Raw genomic sequence first — 16,880 nt, 5'->3', positions numbered from 1 at the left:
AAGAGCACTGAATAGTTCTGGCACCTTCATGACAGGACTGGGCATCCAGCGACACTATTTTAGACAGCAATAGAAGACTTATTACCTCAGAATAAAACTAGCAGGAGGAGTAGTTTGTTTGCTTTGAGTCTAGGTTTCACTACACAGCTCTGGCTGTTCTGGAACTCACTGTATAGACCAAGCAGGTTCCAAGCTCACAGAAATCTGTGTGCTTCTGGGCTTAAAGGCATGCACTACCATGCCAAGATTCAAAGGAAAAGGATATAAATAAAAATTAAATTATCTTCTAGAACAAGTTGGTGATGAGGTTAATTTTTAGTTTCAATTCTAATTCTTTTAGCAGTTTCCATTTCCTTCTTACTTAGAAGTGGAATGACCCAGACTGAAATCTTCTTTATTAAGTATGTCTGACAGAGAGAGAGAGAGAGAGAAAGAGAGAGAGAGAGAGAGAGAGAGAGAGAGAGAGAGAGAGAGTGTTCAGGATGATGCTGTGTTTATTTTTTCCTTGAATCATGTGCAGCAATTAACTCTGAAATGCTATTTCTAACAAAGACTGCTTTTATGTCAAATGTTGTGTTTGTAAATATGGCATGTAGTTACTAGTTTCTAGCTTAAAGTTATCAATGCCAATTCTATGGTAACAGTGAGCAGCCTGGGTGTGTCTGACAAGGCAGAGTGTTCCACCATCCCGTTTACATTAATAGATAATGAACTCATCTCCTCTGCTGGTTGTTAAAAGCAGAGCATCATCTGACCACGTGACAATATGAAGACAGGGCTCATAAATAGTAAATGGAACTTGGGTTTTTCTTATATTTGAAAACAAGAGTGACTGAGAGCTTTCCCCTGGGATCCAAAGTTCTTTATGAAAAAAAGTTTGGAATCTCAAGTGTAAGGCATAAAGGTTGAAGAAGACATCGGCTCAGGATTCAAGATGTTCATGACTCATTAGTGAGAAAGACAAGTAATAAAATAATGAAAGGTAGTATTTATGGGGCATTTATTTCCTCCCTAAGCTAAATGTTTAATGTGCATTCACGCATCGATCGTTCACATTTAATGCTCAGCAGGGATTCTATTTTAAATCTCCATTTCCCAGATGAAGAAATGGGGGCAACACAGATTGAGCTAGCTCAGAGCAACAGTACCAGAAAGAAGCAGAGTTAGAGTTAAAACCCCGAGTCAGGCTCTGGAATCCACACTCTTATTGGTTAAATTGTGTGGTCTTCCCGGTGAAACATGGAAGATGTAAGCACCGATGTTGCAAATCTCAAAAGAGAGGCATGCATTGAGGTCCGCAGATTAGGTAGTACTGTCTCTTGGGCAAGCAGTGGTGGACCAACACCTAGAACAGTAAGTCTATAGCAAATTCAGCAATGACAAGAAAAGGAAGAATAACCGTTTCTCTTGAGATTGTTATGAAATCATGAGATGAGTACTATCTGAATGTACGATGGTGGTCCAATTTGTCTACAATGTAGCTGAGTAACTTCTGTCAGCTAGTGATGTCATCACTGTCGTCTGACATCATAATGCAGTGCACTATTTAAGTATTTGTGGTGATACGAATACAAACAAAGCCACAAGAGCACACACAATTATGTGCAAATATGTGGGTTAATAAGCACATGATTTTATATATTGTTTTAAAGTTTTATTTTATTTATGGGTGTGTTGTCTATGGGTATATGTCATATGTGTGTAGGTACCCACAGAGGTCAAAAGAGGACATCAGGTTCTCTGGAGTCCCAGGTTTTGAACTAAGCATGAGTGCTCTTTAACTGGTAAACCATCTCTTCATCCCCTGTGTATATCAGATAAACATGTGACCATCATATTTTTACTATATGATGTCTTTATTATTATTTGATAGTGCTCTTCTATTTACAGAGGCATTTTATACAGTATTTCATGCCATAAAGGCACACTCATAATCTCAATTCTAACACATTTGCTCATCACACCATTCTCTCTTACACTTGAATTATTTATTTATCTACTTATGTGTGGTAAATATGTGTGGGATGTGTATGTGTATGTGATGTACTTGTGAGTGTGATGTACACCTGAGTGCTGAGGTCAGAGGAGGGCATGAGGTGTCCTGCTCTGTCACCCTCTTATTTTGAGACAGTCTGTTGTTGAGCCTGGAACTAGGCTGACAGCCAGAAAGCCCCAACAGCCCTCTTTCATATCCCCACAACACTAGAATTACAAGCACATTCATGGCCATGCCAGGGGTTTAATGTAGATGCTAGAGAAAAAATAAAGTCTGGTCTTCATGCTTACTCAACAAATAGCCTTGCCCATTGCCCACTGAGATATCTCTTGCCTCTTATGTTTGACTTCATATCATGTACTTTTGTTCATCATGATTCTAGGATCAGCAGACTATACCATATACATACATACATCCACTGGTGCCTGGGAAATTTGATTCATTGCTTCTGTGCAGACTCTGGAACTCCAAAACAAGTCAAAAGAAGGAGGAGGAAGGGAAAGGAAAACAAAGAAAATGAGGAGAGGAGGAGGAGGAGGAGGAGGAGGAGGAGGAGGAGGAGGAGGAGGAGGAGGAAAAAGGAAGAGGAGGAAGAAGAAAGAAGAATCAATATCTCTGAGAGTCAGAGTGGATGGTGACCCATTAGGAAAATCCACTTCAGATGTGAGATTTGCGAATTGCTGAAGTTCGTGATCTTTGTGGGTCTTTCCAAACCTGACATTTCAACTCAACTCTTTTTGGTTTCTGACTCAGTTCAAATTACTACTGCTGCTATGAAACACAAACAAGTTGGGAAGAAAAGGCTTTATATTGTTTATACTTCCACATCGGAGTTCATCATTGAAGGACGAGGCCAGGGACTCAAGCATGGTGGGAACCTGGAGTCAGGTGCTGATGCAGAGACCATGGAGCAGTGCTGCTTACTGGGTGGCTCAGCCTTCTTGTACAACCCAAGGGTGATACCACCCATAGTAGGCCAGATTCTTCCCCATCTGTCTGTAATTGAGAGGTACCTATATCCTGATCTTATGGATCTTACGGATGCATTTCTCAATTGAAGTTCCCTGCACTCAGATGACTCTGTATTGTTAACATAAACACTAGCTAGCCAGCACAGTATCTAAGACTAAAAGAAGGGAGGTGAAGAATAGCAAAGAGACTGGAGTACATCAAGGGCAAAGTAAACAACATCTGGCAGACACTGGGGCAAAAAATTACTCTGAAGATGCCTAAAGAGGTTTTAAGTATTATTTTTAAGTTATTTAAAAACAATGCTATCATTTTCACTCATGCTGAATTTCAACTCATAGTTCTGAGAATCTCACCTCACCTCTATCATAGATCAAATGAATATCTCATTTGAACTCTCAAAATTTCTATGAACCTGTAGTTCTAGCATTTTGTACATTCTGAGGATGTATGAATGATAGCTTATGTTATGTATAGTTCTTCACAATAACATGTAACATTTATGTGAGGCACATTAAAAATAAATGAAATATAAAAATTCCCTCAACTCCAACATCTAGTGCAGCAGTTTTTAACCTGTGGGTCACGACTCCTTTCACAGGGGTCACCTAAGACCATTGGAAAACATAGATATTTGCCTTATGATTCATTACAATAGCAAAATTATAGTTATGAAATAACAGTGAGATAATTTTATAGTTTAGTGGTCACCACAACATTAGGAACTATATTCAAGGGTCGCAGCATTAGGAAGGTTGAGAACTACTGCTCTCATGCAAATTCTGTCCTGAAAACATGTCTACGTTCACATGTATGTACATGCATGAGGCATATGCATGTACATGTATGCTTGCACAAGTACAAACCACATGGCAATCTCAGATGTTATTCTTTGTGATATTCCACCTTATTTTTTCTGACAGTATCTCTCACTGGAACATGGGATTCACCAGTTTGGCTGAACTGACTGGCCTGTGAGGTCCATCTGGCTCTGCCTTCCCAGTGCTGAGATTATAAGCATATGCTACTATGTCATGGGGTGCTGGAGGTCAAACTCGGATCCTGATGTTTCAAGTTCTGACAACTGATCCACCAATTATGTCTTAATGGTTTGACTCCTTGAATTTCATAACAGAAAATCTGGACAATGGACAGAACATATTTTAAGAAAGAATAATGGACTAAACACACACAGGTATACAAACACACATAAACGCACACATGCACACATACCCACACACATGTACGTACACACACACACACACACACACACACATAATCACAAATTTCATGAAAATAAAAAGATTAAAGTTTCTTAGCAGAAAAAAAGACTTGAATGGTGTTTCTCCCTCTCTGGCCTCCTCTTCCAGACACCAAGTTCAAGTTCCTTCCATGTATAAATGTGAAAATACCTGAGTAACTGCCTACTATAAGTGATGGCTAAAATCCAGCGAGACTACTCTACAGTTAATTGCACTTGATGCTTATCCAGAGGATAGGGTTTGGTTCCCAGCTCTACATGGGAGCTAACTTACACTTCAACTATAGCTTCAGTCTCAGAGGATGTGATGTCCTCTCCTGGCTTCTCTGGTCACTGCATACATGTGTTACACAGACATACATGCAAGCAAAACACCCATACACGTAAAACAAAAAATAATTATTTTAAAAATATGACTAATTATATAATATTTAAAAACAATGTTATATATAAATATGATTAATTATATAATTGGTTTCTATGTAGGCATTAGATGCTCCCTGAAGTCTAACCTTTTAATTTTAGGCAAGGTAAATTGGTACAAATTTATCAGTCATATGTTCACTACACAACCAGTGAGTGATAGTGTGATAGACCTCATTTAGAATTTCAACCATTTCTTCATTTGCTTTACTTAAAAAAGAGAGAAAATGGGTAGGAGAGTATACTTTCTTTCAACTTCTTCCTAAGTAGTAAAGTGGAAACCATGTCCAGATTTGGCACTGTAAACTTAATGTAAGTAACAACTGACCATAACATGGTCCATAACTTCCTTTCCTGGCAGAATTAGTCCAAGCATATGGTGTAGGTACAGTATTTCTTTCTTTAGCATGATTCAGACATCAAGTAAAGAGGAAATGGGAGTCTAAAGAGAAGACTCAGTAGGTAAGAGCGCTTGCTGTTTCTCTAAAGGACCCAAGTTCAGTTCTTAGCACGCACATCCAGTGGTTCACAATTGTCTGCAACTCCAGCTCTACGAAATCCAATGCTCTTGTCTGGCTTTTGTGGGTACCCTCCCCCCAAGACACACACACACCGACAGATATATGCCTTTCTGTTGTTAAGAATTGGTGTTAAAGAGATGGCTTGCTGGTTAAGAGTACTGACTCCTCTTCAATAGGAGAGCACAAGGCTTAGATTCCCAGCAACTATAAGGCAGTTGACAACTGCCTTTAACTCCAGTTCCAGGGGATCCAATGCCCTCTTCTGGTCCCCACAGGCACTGCAGGCATCAATACACATAAATCATTAAGAGTCAGAACTGAAGGATGCTATTATATTATACAAGGAACTAAATTTCCAACTACTGATAAGCTCCAAAATTTCTTCCAGAGCCTGCCTGCTACCAATTAGCCACATGAGTTCCTTTTATCATGTTACAAAGAAAATATCTCCTTTGTGTTGGTGGTGATCCTCCAGACATAGTGTCAATGTATCAACAGAGGTTAGCCCAAAAAACACAGAAAAGTTGCTTTAGGGAGTTTTTAAAACTTTGAATGTACTATTCCTGTAGGGATGATTTATCAATTTACTTTTTAAAATATATTTTGTTATATATTTAAGGGTATGTCACATGACAAGATATATACTAAATGGGTTATAGCAAAACACTTTTAACATTTCGCAAGAACGGGTATAATTTACTCAATTGACAAAAGTCCTGACCACGTCCACTCTTGTTAAACACAGCCTTCTGCTGTACTCGTTCTACTTTTCATCCTATGTGTTTGTGATTGTGTATCCTTCAACCTACACTTCCCCTTCCCTCCCCCAATCTCCTTTTTTAAGATTTATTTACTTATTGTATGTGTATGAATGTATGTATGTGTGTGTATGTATGTGTTGTATGTATGTAAGTATGTATGTGTGTATATGCCTGAAGATATGTAGTATGTGCACTACGTGCACACAGAAGGCTAAAGAGGACATCAGACCCCCAGGAATTGGATTTACTGGTGGTTATGAATAGCTCGATATAGGTGCCAAGAATCAAACCCAAGACCCCTAGAAGAAAAGTAAGTGTTCTTAACTTTTGAGCAATCTCTCCAATGCCTCTTTCTCTGTTCTCAAAATAGAATATTATCAAGCTGCTATCTTATAGCAACCCCAATTATGATATTTTGATATAACCTTCTTTTCACCTTTCTGAGGGTATGAAAGCAATAGATACCTGGTAGAAACCATACTTCCTATTGACTCTAGTCTCTCCCCAGGCTAACAGTATCCAGCACAAAACTCTGCTGTGATATGGGATAGTATTCATAAGCTGAATTAACCATTTAGTCAGGGGAGTAAACATTGCCCTGTGTTGCTAATCTATGATGGGTAATAGATTAGGTTTAGTTGATGAATTTTTAACTGGATATTTTAAACAAGATGAATTTATCAGGACATAACCCCCATCACAAGTGGAGGAATATCTCTATGCTAATATACTTCTCATGTAATCTGGATGTCTAGCTACTTTTGGCAAAACCAGACCCCAATTCTAAACTATGACAGTCTAAGAGAAGGGAACAACCTCTGCCTACTTTAAGCAGGACAAGCAAATCCTTTCCACTTTGGCTCCATTTCTCGTGGGCTGTGGATCGCTTTGCTGAAGTCCATGGTAGTTCCATGAGCCAAACCAGAGCAGCAGCAGTCCCCCGACAGAGTGCTCATTTGATAGGATTTATGTATGCCTTGCTGTGCTACTTAATATTTTTGTATCTCTCACAGCACAGTGCTTTCACAGACTAGGTGTCACGCATTTTAGTTGAAGAAATGAATAATTTAGTTTGAAGATAGCTCGTGTGTAGCTAAAAGCTCTCCCATTTTCAAATGCAGTACTCCTAATGAAACCTGGGGTCACATTAGCTCTTTGGGAAATTACAAACATTCAGTTACCCTCTCTCATTCTTCTGGAACCTTCAAGAGATAAGAGAATCACCTTTTAGAATCCATCACAAACTCGGCGGCACCTTTAAGCATTAGAGGAGGGTGGGGTGTTCATTATACAGTTTTAGAAGAACACTCCACCCTAATGTAGAGCAAAGCTCGACATCTTGGTAATGAGCTAGCTCTCAGAATATGCTGTGTGTTTAGGCACCAGAACACCTGACCCAGTTGCTACAATAGACAAGAGACCAGAGTAGAGAGCACTCCAACCATCTTTAACATGAATTAAAGATACCAGATGAAGGGCTGAGGATGTAGCCCAATTGGTTTGCTAGTATCTCTGAGGCCCTGAGTTCAATCCCCAGCATGGCAGAAATTGGACAATATGGTTTGCATTTATAACCTCCATAGTCAAAAGGTGAAGGTAGGATGATCAAAAGTTCAAGGGCATTCTCTACTCCAAGGCAATTTAAAGGCCAGCTTGGAATACATGCGGCCCCATTATCTCAACAATACAAATAACGAGAACAGCAAGACATCAGATGAACACTTGGCATGAAGCCAGTCACAGAAACCGCCTGAACTAGGAGACAGAGAAAAGTAGGAAAGGGGAAGAGAAAGGTTAAATTAGGGAGAGTAAAGGTAACTGAATGTTGAGGTTATCTTTTCCAACTGGTACTTTAAAAGAAAGCTCTTGGGATTTTCTAAACGACTAACAGTATGTTAACAGAAAATCCGAAATTACAAAGAAGTTTACTTCTATTTGGCCAAGTGGGTTGCATGAGGCTGCTTGCTGCTGCCTATAAACTCGTGGACTCACACTGTTAGCTTTGACATTTCAACTGTGCTTTCTCAAGCTTGGAGGCATGGAAGGATTTCTGCCTCGTTAGCATGGCAAGGGATGCATCTGTCTCCTTTCTGCCACCTTCTCCTGCCATTGAATCTGCACAAGACAAGGAATCAGATAACGGGATTTAATTGTAATGATTTAGGCATGGAAAGGGCTTCAAAGGATGTGATCTGAGCTAGCTCCTTTTATCTATATAAAATTAACATTCATGATAGTAGATGGGTAGTTTAAAATGATAATAAAGAAGTGTTCCCCAGGGCATTGCATACCAAATTCAGAAAACTGTACCCTTCAGGATCAAACTATTATAAGGTATAAAAGCCTTTAGGAGACACCCAAGACACAGCCATGCTAGCAGCCAAGAGCTAACAATTTGGTTATTAACTTTCGGTTAGAAACACAAAGAGCGTTTCTGGGGCTTTCTGACACACATGATTGAAGTTAGCACAGATAAACGTGTATGTAGAGCTTCTTACTTTAAAGGATGTCTACCGTTGAAAGACACAAAGTTCAGAGAGGCTCATTGTGTCTCACAGAAATCCCAACGCCATAATCTGCTCTAGCCTAACCTAGCTCCACGGCTCTCTACATGTCACCATAGCATCCTAGACACCACAGCATCCCTGCTTGAAACATTGTATTTGGAATCATTTTAATTTTTAAAAATATTAATTGTTACTAATGCACATGTGTGCATGCATGATATGTTTGTCAGAGTGCACATGCCATGACTTAGAAGCAGTTCTCTCCTTCTACCTTTACATGAGTTCCAGAAATTGAACTCATGTCCATAGACATTTTTGGCAAATGCTATATGTCCTTGGGACTAAACCCAGGGCTTTACATGTGCTAAGTTAATGCTCTGTGGCTGACTAAATTCCCAGCCTGAAAGTTCTCGATTTTAAATTCTAGGGTGACATTTTTCAAAGGCTGAGAATAGAAAGAGGCTGTCTATTATGACTACTTTTTATTGTCAAGTTGAGACAACCTAGAGTACCCTGGGAAAAGGGAATGGCAGCTGAAGAATTGTCTCAATCATAGTGCCTAAGGCCATGTGTGTACAGAACTATCTTAATGGCAGGAGTTGTTGAAAAGCCCTGTCCACTATGGGTGTTGCCATCCCTAGGCAGACCTGGGCATATGTCAGTATGTTATCCTTCCTGTATGGTTTCTGCTTCAGTTCCTGCCAAATTTCTCTGCCAGTGATTGATTATGACCTGTAAATCTAAGACAAGTAAACTCTTTATTCTCCCAAGTTGCTTTGGTCAAGTGTCTTATCACAGCAACAGGAAAGCAAACTAGAACAGTGCCCAATAGAGAATTTAAAAAACCTGTGAGCACTACCAAGCCCTTTTAGTTAAGCCACACACTTCCTGGCTTCAATATCAAAATACTGTATTCTGGGAAATCACTCAGACTTGGTTTGAAAGAAACAAAAAATTTTATGTCTCAGATAACCCCTTGGTCCCAAGAAATCTAACACAATCAATTCTACTATATGTGTTTTATTTTTTTTTACTGTATTTGTGAGCACAGCTGAGCCTAATGCATACTTCTTAAAAATCATTTCCTATTGTCCTAGCTGATGCCAAGAGCCAAAAGAAGTCCTTAGAACAGAATACAACTTTAACAAAACTTTTTTGAAATTTGTGCCTTTACTGGCCTAGCTTTCCATTTCACATATGTGAATTTTACATATTATTGATACTCCTCAATGTTTAATGAATCAACTGTGGTAGACGAAAACCACTCATAAAAAACAGCAGGGCAGATGTTTCAAAGTCAAGGAAGACTCAAAGGGAAAAACATAGTATGTCTTGTTGGTGGCCAAGAATAGGAGGTTGAGGGAAAGCAACATGTGTCTTCTCTCAAAGGACAAGGGTGTGGTTATTTTCCTCTCCTCAGCAGTAGCTTTCTAAAACCTCTACTCATCTGACAACATCATTTGGGTCCCCAAAGGACCAGAAATCAAAAAAGACTTCTTCTAGAATTTGGACTCCCCCAAAAGTCCATATAAAAAAAGGTTGATGCTCAGAAAAATGTTCCGGGAGGTGGAAGAACTTGTAAGAGGTGTGCCGTGGTATCTTCAAGCTACAGAAAGCATGCCCTAGAGGGGAACAGAAGAAGCCCAGACCCATGCCATTTCTTTTTCTTCCTGGCCAACAGATGAGTCATTTTGTCTTTCCATTATAAAGTCCTGACTTGCCCCAGTCCTACCAGCAACAAGGTCCATCGATGGTGAGCTGGAACCTCCTCTAAAACTGAGACCCAAAACTAATTTTTCTTTTTACAAATTGATCACATTAGACATTTGTGGTAGCATAACATGACTGACAGGGTGCCAAGTGACTATTACATATCAGCTGTCATGTCTTGGCATGCACTGTCATGACTTATCCTTGCAGAAACATGATACAGTTACCATTGCATGATTATTCCCATTTTATACATACGTTATCAAAGCCTCCTAGAAATCAAGTGATTGAATCTAGAGCCCAAGGTTGTGAGCATAGGAGCATAGCTTATCTCAATTTATAAAATAACTGACAGATATGCCATGCCTATGATACCTTGGGACTACTGAATTGCTCAATCTGTAAAATGCTTTCTGTGAAGGTTGGATGGCCTGAGTTGGATCCCTGGAACCCAGATGAAGGTAAAAGGAGAGAATCAACTCCAAAACATTGTCATCTATCTCCATGTCTATGTATGCATGTGCCCCAATACAATAATAATAAGCAAAGTTTGGGGCCAATGAGATGGCTCAGTGGGCAGTGTGCTGGCTTGCTGTACACTTCCTGGCACACCAATGTGCTTCCTGGTGACAGGAACCCATGTGAAAGTGGAAAGAGAGAACTGACTCCCCAGAGTTGTTCTCTGATCTCCACACATACATCATACACACATATGCAATAATAATAAATAATTTAAGTATCTTGAATGTTTTAATATTATGTGTATAGGTGTTTCACCTGCATGTACATCAGCGCATCTCCTGCATGCCTGGTGCCCAATGGAGGTGAGAAGAGGATTCAGTTTCCCAGGAAGTGGAGTTAGAAATGACTTAAAGATGTCATGTGGGTACTGAGATTTGAACCCCAGGTCCTCTGGAACAACAGTCAGTACTCTGAACCACTGAGCCAGCTCTCTAGCCCCAACGATGACTATTCTAAATTTACAAGATGGAGGACTAGAGAGATGGTTTGGTGTGTAAGAGCACTGGCTCCACTTCCAGCAGTTCTGGGTTCGATTTCCGGCATCCATCCGGTGGCTCACAACTAACTGTAACTCCAGTTCCAGGGGATCTGAGCTCTCCTTTGGCCTCGATGTGCACCAGATTCGCAGATGGTGCTCAGACATACATTCAGGTAAAAATACCTGTACGCATAATTAATACATAAATAAAGATAGAAAATAGAACGTTGCTGCTTTCTGATGTTTTTGTGCCTTGATGATAACTTCAATTATTATTATTTGACGATTCAGAGACATTAAAGAGTGAGAGATTATATAAACTTATCTGTATAACTCAAGGTAGCTTACATTTGCCTACTCTTTCTTTTGATCTTGAAGCTTTGTGTTTGGAGCTTATAAACTTGAATCTCTGCCAAACCCTGTGAGCAGTTTTCTTTTAACTACATCTGCAAGTATGCTCGCCTCAAAAAAACGCTTCTCTTGAAAGGCCAAGATACAAGCTTCAGAAAACGATAGCCTATTCAACATCTTTGTTAAGTGTTCCTTCCACCTCTTCCCCTACCCTACATTCTCTTTCCTGTAGTTTGAGTTGGGTCTTCTACATTGATATACGGAAATAAAGATTTCAACTAAAATGTAGATGTAGATAAAGCCCGTGACATTTATGAATACTGAAAATTTCAGGGGATGTATTGGAATTAGCCAAAATCTATAGGGAAATATTCATTTAAAAACACCTCAACTTTAACCTTGGAAATGCACAGCATAGAATCAATGGATGTTAGCATCAAAGAGAACTTTAAAATTTATCTAGTTTGATGATTTTCTAACTTGATCTTATAAGCCTATTCAGGGAGTGATGAGCTACCCCACTGAGACATGATCAACACTCAAAGAGCCAGGAAAGAACCAAGTAAGGGCTACTGCTTTGAGCTCTTTCAGTTAACATAGAAGGGGGACTGTGGGTCAACCCCACCCAGTGCTGCTTAAATATCTTTGTGTCCAGCTCTGCTCCTTCCTAACCGGATTGACTCCGAGCAGAGAGGCTAGGTGTGATCAAGTAATACAAAAGGACAGGTGAGCTGCAGTAGCAGATGTCTACAAGGACAATGGCAGCATCTGTTTGGTGACCTGGGCACAGTTTCTGTCTACCTAGTGTGATAAGCACAATGTCATGGTCAACAAGTGTACCTGGTGCAGCAGTTTGCTTTCTCGCTGCTGGTACAGCTTGAATGTTGCTTAACATAGCCTGGTATTTCCTTATGAGTTAATGTAACCAATGAGACACCGGGGAAAGAATAACGAATGAACCCCACAAGAGTTTATGCCTTATTTTATGCCTAGTTTTGGGGACAAAAAAATGAAGCTATTAACTGTAAGGGTAAGTCTGGCGTCCAGTTCTTATAGTTCCACAGATAATGCTCCAAAACATGGCCTTGGCCAAGCAAGTGCATGCACAAGCTTATCTCTGAAGAATTAAACAGGCTGTAGATGACTGGCCCTTCATACATGCTAGTGTCACAAACTGAAACTGTGCTGCCTCTAAATTAGAAATTTCTCCAAATCCCATGCTGCTGACTTTCAAATCTTGCTATTTTTGTAAATGTCACCATTATTGTGATAAAATATGACTGCAATTCCTTGAAGAAAGAATTCAGGTACCTGGGGACAGCTTCTAGGGTACTAATTCAGTCTGTTTTGGTTTTTGAGTTTATAAGTTATTTCCTCACCAAATGCAGTATCTATGTCTACATAAGCAAATGGCACGGGATTTCCAGATGATAGCACTAAAGCAGAAAGCACCAGAGACTGTAGATTACATCATGGTTAAGTGACTAGGATCTTGAAGGGATCAGACTGGTGACCTGTGTCAAGTCCTCACTCAGATCTCTGTTAGCTCATCTGATCTATGAGGGTGATAATAATACCCAGTTCATGGGATTGTTGTGAGAATTATGTGAAACCTATAAAAAAAAGTACATGATTAGCACACACTGAATACATGTTGTTAAATTGTGGTCATTTTTGTCATCATTATTAACATGAAACTTGATCTATGGTGGGGAAAAAATGCCATAGGCAATTGCTTCCAGCGCTCTACTCCTATACTCCTTTCGGGCATCTGAGTCTACAGAGCACTTGGTCATTTTCCCTAGGCTCTTTGGTAGTTTTATGCCCAGGAACTCAGGTGAAATGGAGTAGGCAGCGTTGACCAGTACAGACTCTGTTAGCCATCATCCCCACGCTGTAGGTGGTCAGAACCCTTAACAACCTCATTCTGGAAGCCCACTGCTAGGACAATTCAAAAATTTCCTGACATTATAAAAAATTTCATCTTCAGATTCCGTCATTTGTATAGTGCTTCCTTAGCCTGTTAAAAATTGTGGGTACAGGCTGAGCAGATATTCATTCTGACTTTTCAGGGGGCCTGTGTGAGCAAGAGGTAACTGCCTGATCAAAGACATCTTGGTCCCTGACTCTAAACATTTGTGCACAATACAAAGTGTGTAAACTGTGTTGGCTAGCTTCTTGTTACTGTAACAAACACATGAGAAATTTAATTTTTAATGAGAAAGTGGTTGTTTGAACTCATACTTCTTAAGGATTCAGTCCATGAATGTGCCATGTTGCTGCAGGCCTGGGGGAGGCAGCACATCGCGACAGATCTTGTGGTTGAGCAAAGCCATTTACCTCATGGACAAGAAAGAAGAGGTTGGAAGAGGCTAAATCCTGCTCCCTGAGGCTGGGTCCTATTCCTCCTCTTGCCTTTGATGACCAGAAGACCTCTCACTGACCCCATCTTATAAAGCATTTCCTTTTAACATATGTGCCATTGGAGAGACATTTAAGATCGCACCTTTAGCAATAACATATTTGGACCATCACTCCTAAACACTTTATATGACAGAGACTGTACGTTCAAACACCCTTGAAGGTGACTGCCTTTACAAACAGAATTACCTTCTGTTTATACACTCATTGGCCCCATTGCTGAATCATATGTTTTTCTTTTTTCTTTTTTCTTTATCTTTATTAACTTGAGTATTTCTTATTTACATTTCAAGTGTTATTCCCTTTCCCAGTTTCCAGGCCAACATGCCCCTAACACCTCCCCCTCCCCTTCTATATTGGTGTTCCCCTCCCCATCCTCCCCCCATCACCACCCTCCCGCCAACAATCACGTTCACTGGGGGTTCAGTCTTGGCAGGACCAAGGGCTTCCCCTTCCACTGGTGCTCTTACTAGGCTATTCATTGCTACCTATGTGGTTGGAGCCCAGGGTCAGTCCATGTATAGTCTTTGGGTAGTGGCTTAGTCCCTGGAAGCTCTGGTTGCTTGGCATTGTTGGTCATATGGGGTCTCGAGCCCCTTCAAGCTCTTCCAGTCCTTTCTCTGATTCCTTCAACAGGGGTCCGTTCTCAGTTCAGTGGTTTGCTGCTGGCATTCGCCTATGTATTTGCTGTATTCTGGCTGTGTCTCTCAGGAGAGATCTACATCCAGTTCCTGTCGGCCTGCACTTCTTTGCTTCATCCATCTTGTCTAATTGGGTGGCCGTATATGTATGGGCCACATGTGGGGCAGGCTCTGAATGGGTGTTCCTTCTGCCTCTGTTTTAATCTTTGCCTCTCTATTCCCTGCCAAGGGTATTCTTGTTCCCCTTTTAAAGAAGGAGTGAAGCATTCACATTTTGGTCATCCCTCTTGAGTTTCATGTGTTCTGTGCATCTAGGGCAATTCAAGCATTTGGGCTAATAGCCACTTATCAATGAGTGCATACCATGTGTGTTTTTCTGTGATTGGGTTCATATGTTTTTCTATTGTTAACTTTTTGAGGGATTTCCGTACCTGCTTCCCATAATGGTTGTAACAATTTAAATCCTATCTGTGATGTATAAGGGTTCCATTTTCTTTGCACTCTCATTTATTTGGATTTTCCCTCATAATTAAAAAAAATTCCATTTATTTATGGGGTCAAGCATACCACCTCATGCTTGTGGAAGTCAGAGAACAGCTTAAAGGACTTGATTTTCACTTTCCATCACGTGGGTCTGTAGAAGTTAGGTCTGATTCTTCCTCCTAGTCACATGCTCCCAGAAATAAGACTCAGGTGTCTCAACTTCTATTTTCTGCCTAAGCCATAGGACATAGACCTTTTTATTAACAGGTGATGCATCCGTACATATTCTCTCTACATGGGTCCAAGGATTGAATTTGAGTTCTCTCTCAATCTCAATCTCTGTCTCTGTCTCTGTCTCTCTCCCTCCCCCCTCTGTCTGTCTGTCTGTCTCTGTCTCTGTCTGTCTGTCTCTCTCTCTCTCTCTCTCTCTCTCTCTCTCTCTCTCTCTCTCTCTCTCTCTCTGTGTGTGTGTGTGTGTGTGTGTGTGTGTGTGTGTGTGTGTGTGTGTATGGATGTTTTGCCTGCATGTATGTCTGTCTAGCACATGCTTATCTACTGCCAGTAGAGGTCAGAAGAGGGCATTAATTTACCCCGAAACTGGAGTTACAGAGAGGGTACTGGGAATCAAACCCAGATCCTTTTAAAGAGACCCTAGCACTCTTAACTACTGAACCATTCCTCCAGCCCCCTTACCAACTCTTCCTTATTTATAGCCATTCTAATAGCCAGAAAGATAGGTCATTATGGTTTTAATTAATCTTTCTTCAATAGTCATATACTTTTGGCCATTACATATCTTTTTAAAAACACAAATTCAGATCCTTTATTCATTTTCTTATTATTAAAATCATAGCTCCTTGTATAGATTAGATCTTAACCTCATCATATGTATGGTGTATATCAGATGTGTCTTTGTTCCCATTCCTTTTGTGTCCCTTTACTCAGTTGTTTGCTTGGCTATGTGTAGTACTTTATAATTTGGAATAGTCCGATTTGTTTGAGGTTGTTGCCTAATGTATTGAGTTCACATATAGCAATTTAGCAGACTATATGTATAGTATGAGAATTTTTAAATATTGGGAAAAAACTTAAAATATAACAATTATGGGGTAAATTTTTAAGCCAAGAGGGTTGAGGTTATATGTATGAACATTAAAAAGAGTTAAGGATCTAGTCAAAGTTCTGGAAATAAGCCAGAAAGATCTCCAATCTGAAACTTCAGTCTCAGGCCTGGCTCTGCTACGAACAGACTTATAGAAAGGTTAAGTACAGCCGAGTTTCCTAAATCCTCTGAGATCACAAACGCAGGAACTTCCTGAAAGCTTCAGTTGTCCAAGTATAAAACAAATGGGTCAAGGTGGACAATATCTTAGGTTCTTTTTAGATTCCAAATCCTATGGTACTTGCTGAATTGAAATACAATAACCTTGCTTCTTTTTCTTAATTGGATATATTTCTTTATTTACATTTCAAATATTATTTATTCCCTTTCCTGGTTTCTTATCCATAAGCCCATAAGCCCCCTATCCCCTCCCCTTCCCTATAAGGGTGTCCGCCCCACTGTCTACCCCCCTTACCAACACCCACATTCCCCTGCACTGGGGGTCCAACCTTGGCAGGACCAAGAGCTTCCCCTTCCACTGAATAACCTTGCTTCTAAATCTAGCTAAGTTACGATTTATACATTGCATGTCTACTCGGAGCTTTTCTTCATATTCATAAAACTCAAGTACTAAGTCTTGGTTCTACATGACAACTTGCACATAAAGGCAAGGTTTGAGCAGGGACAGTCAAGGGTAGAATGTGAAGTGAAGTCAGGAGAGGGAGGATTTCCAC

This window comes from Rattus rattus, chromosome 6 (genome assembly GCF_011064425.1).
Source record: "Rattus rattus isolate New Zealand chromosome 6, Rrattus_CSIRO_v1, whole genome shotgun sequence".
Lineage (NCBI taxonomy): Eukaryota > Metazoa > Chordata > Mammalia > Rodentia > Muridae > Rattus > Rattus rattus.
Note: the sequence above shows the minus strand (reverse complement) of the source record.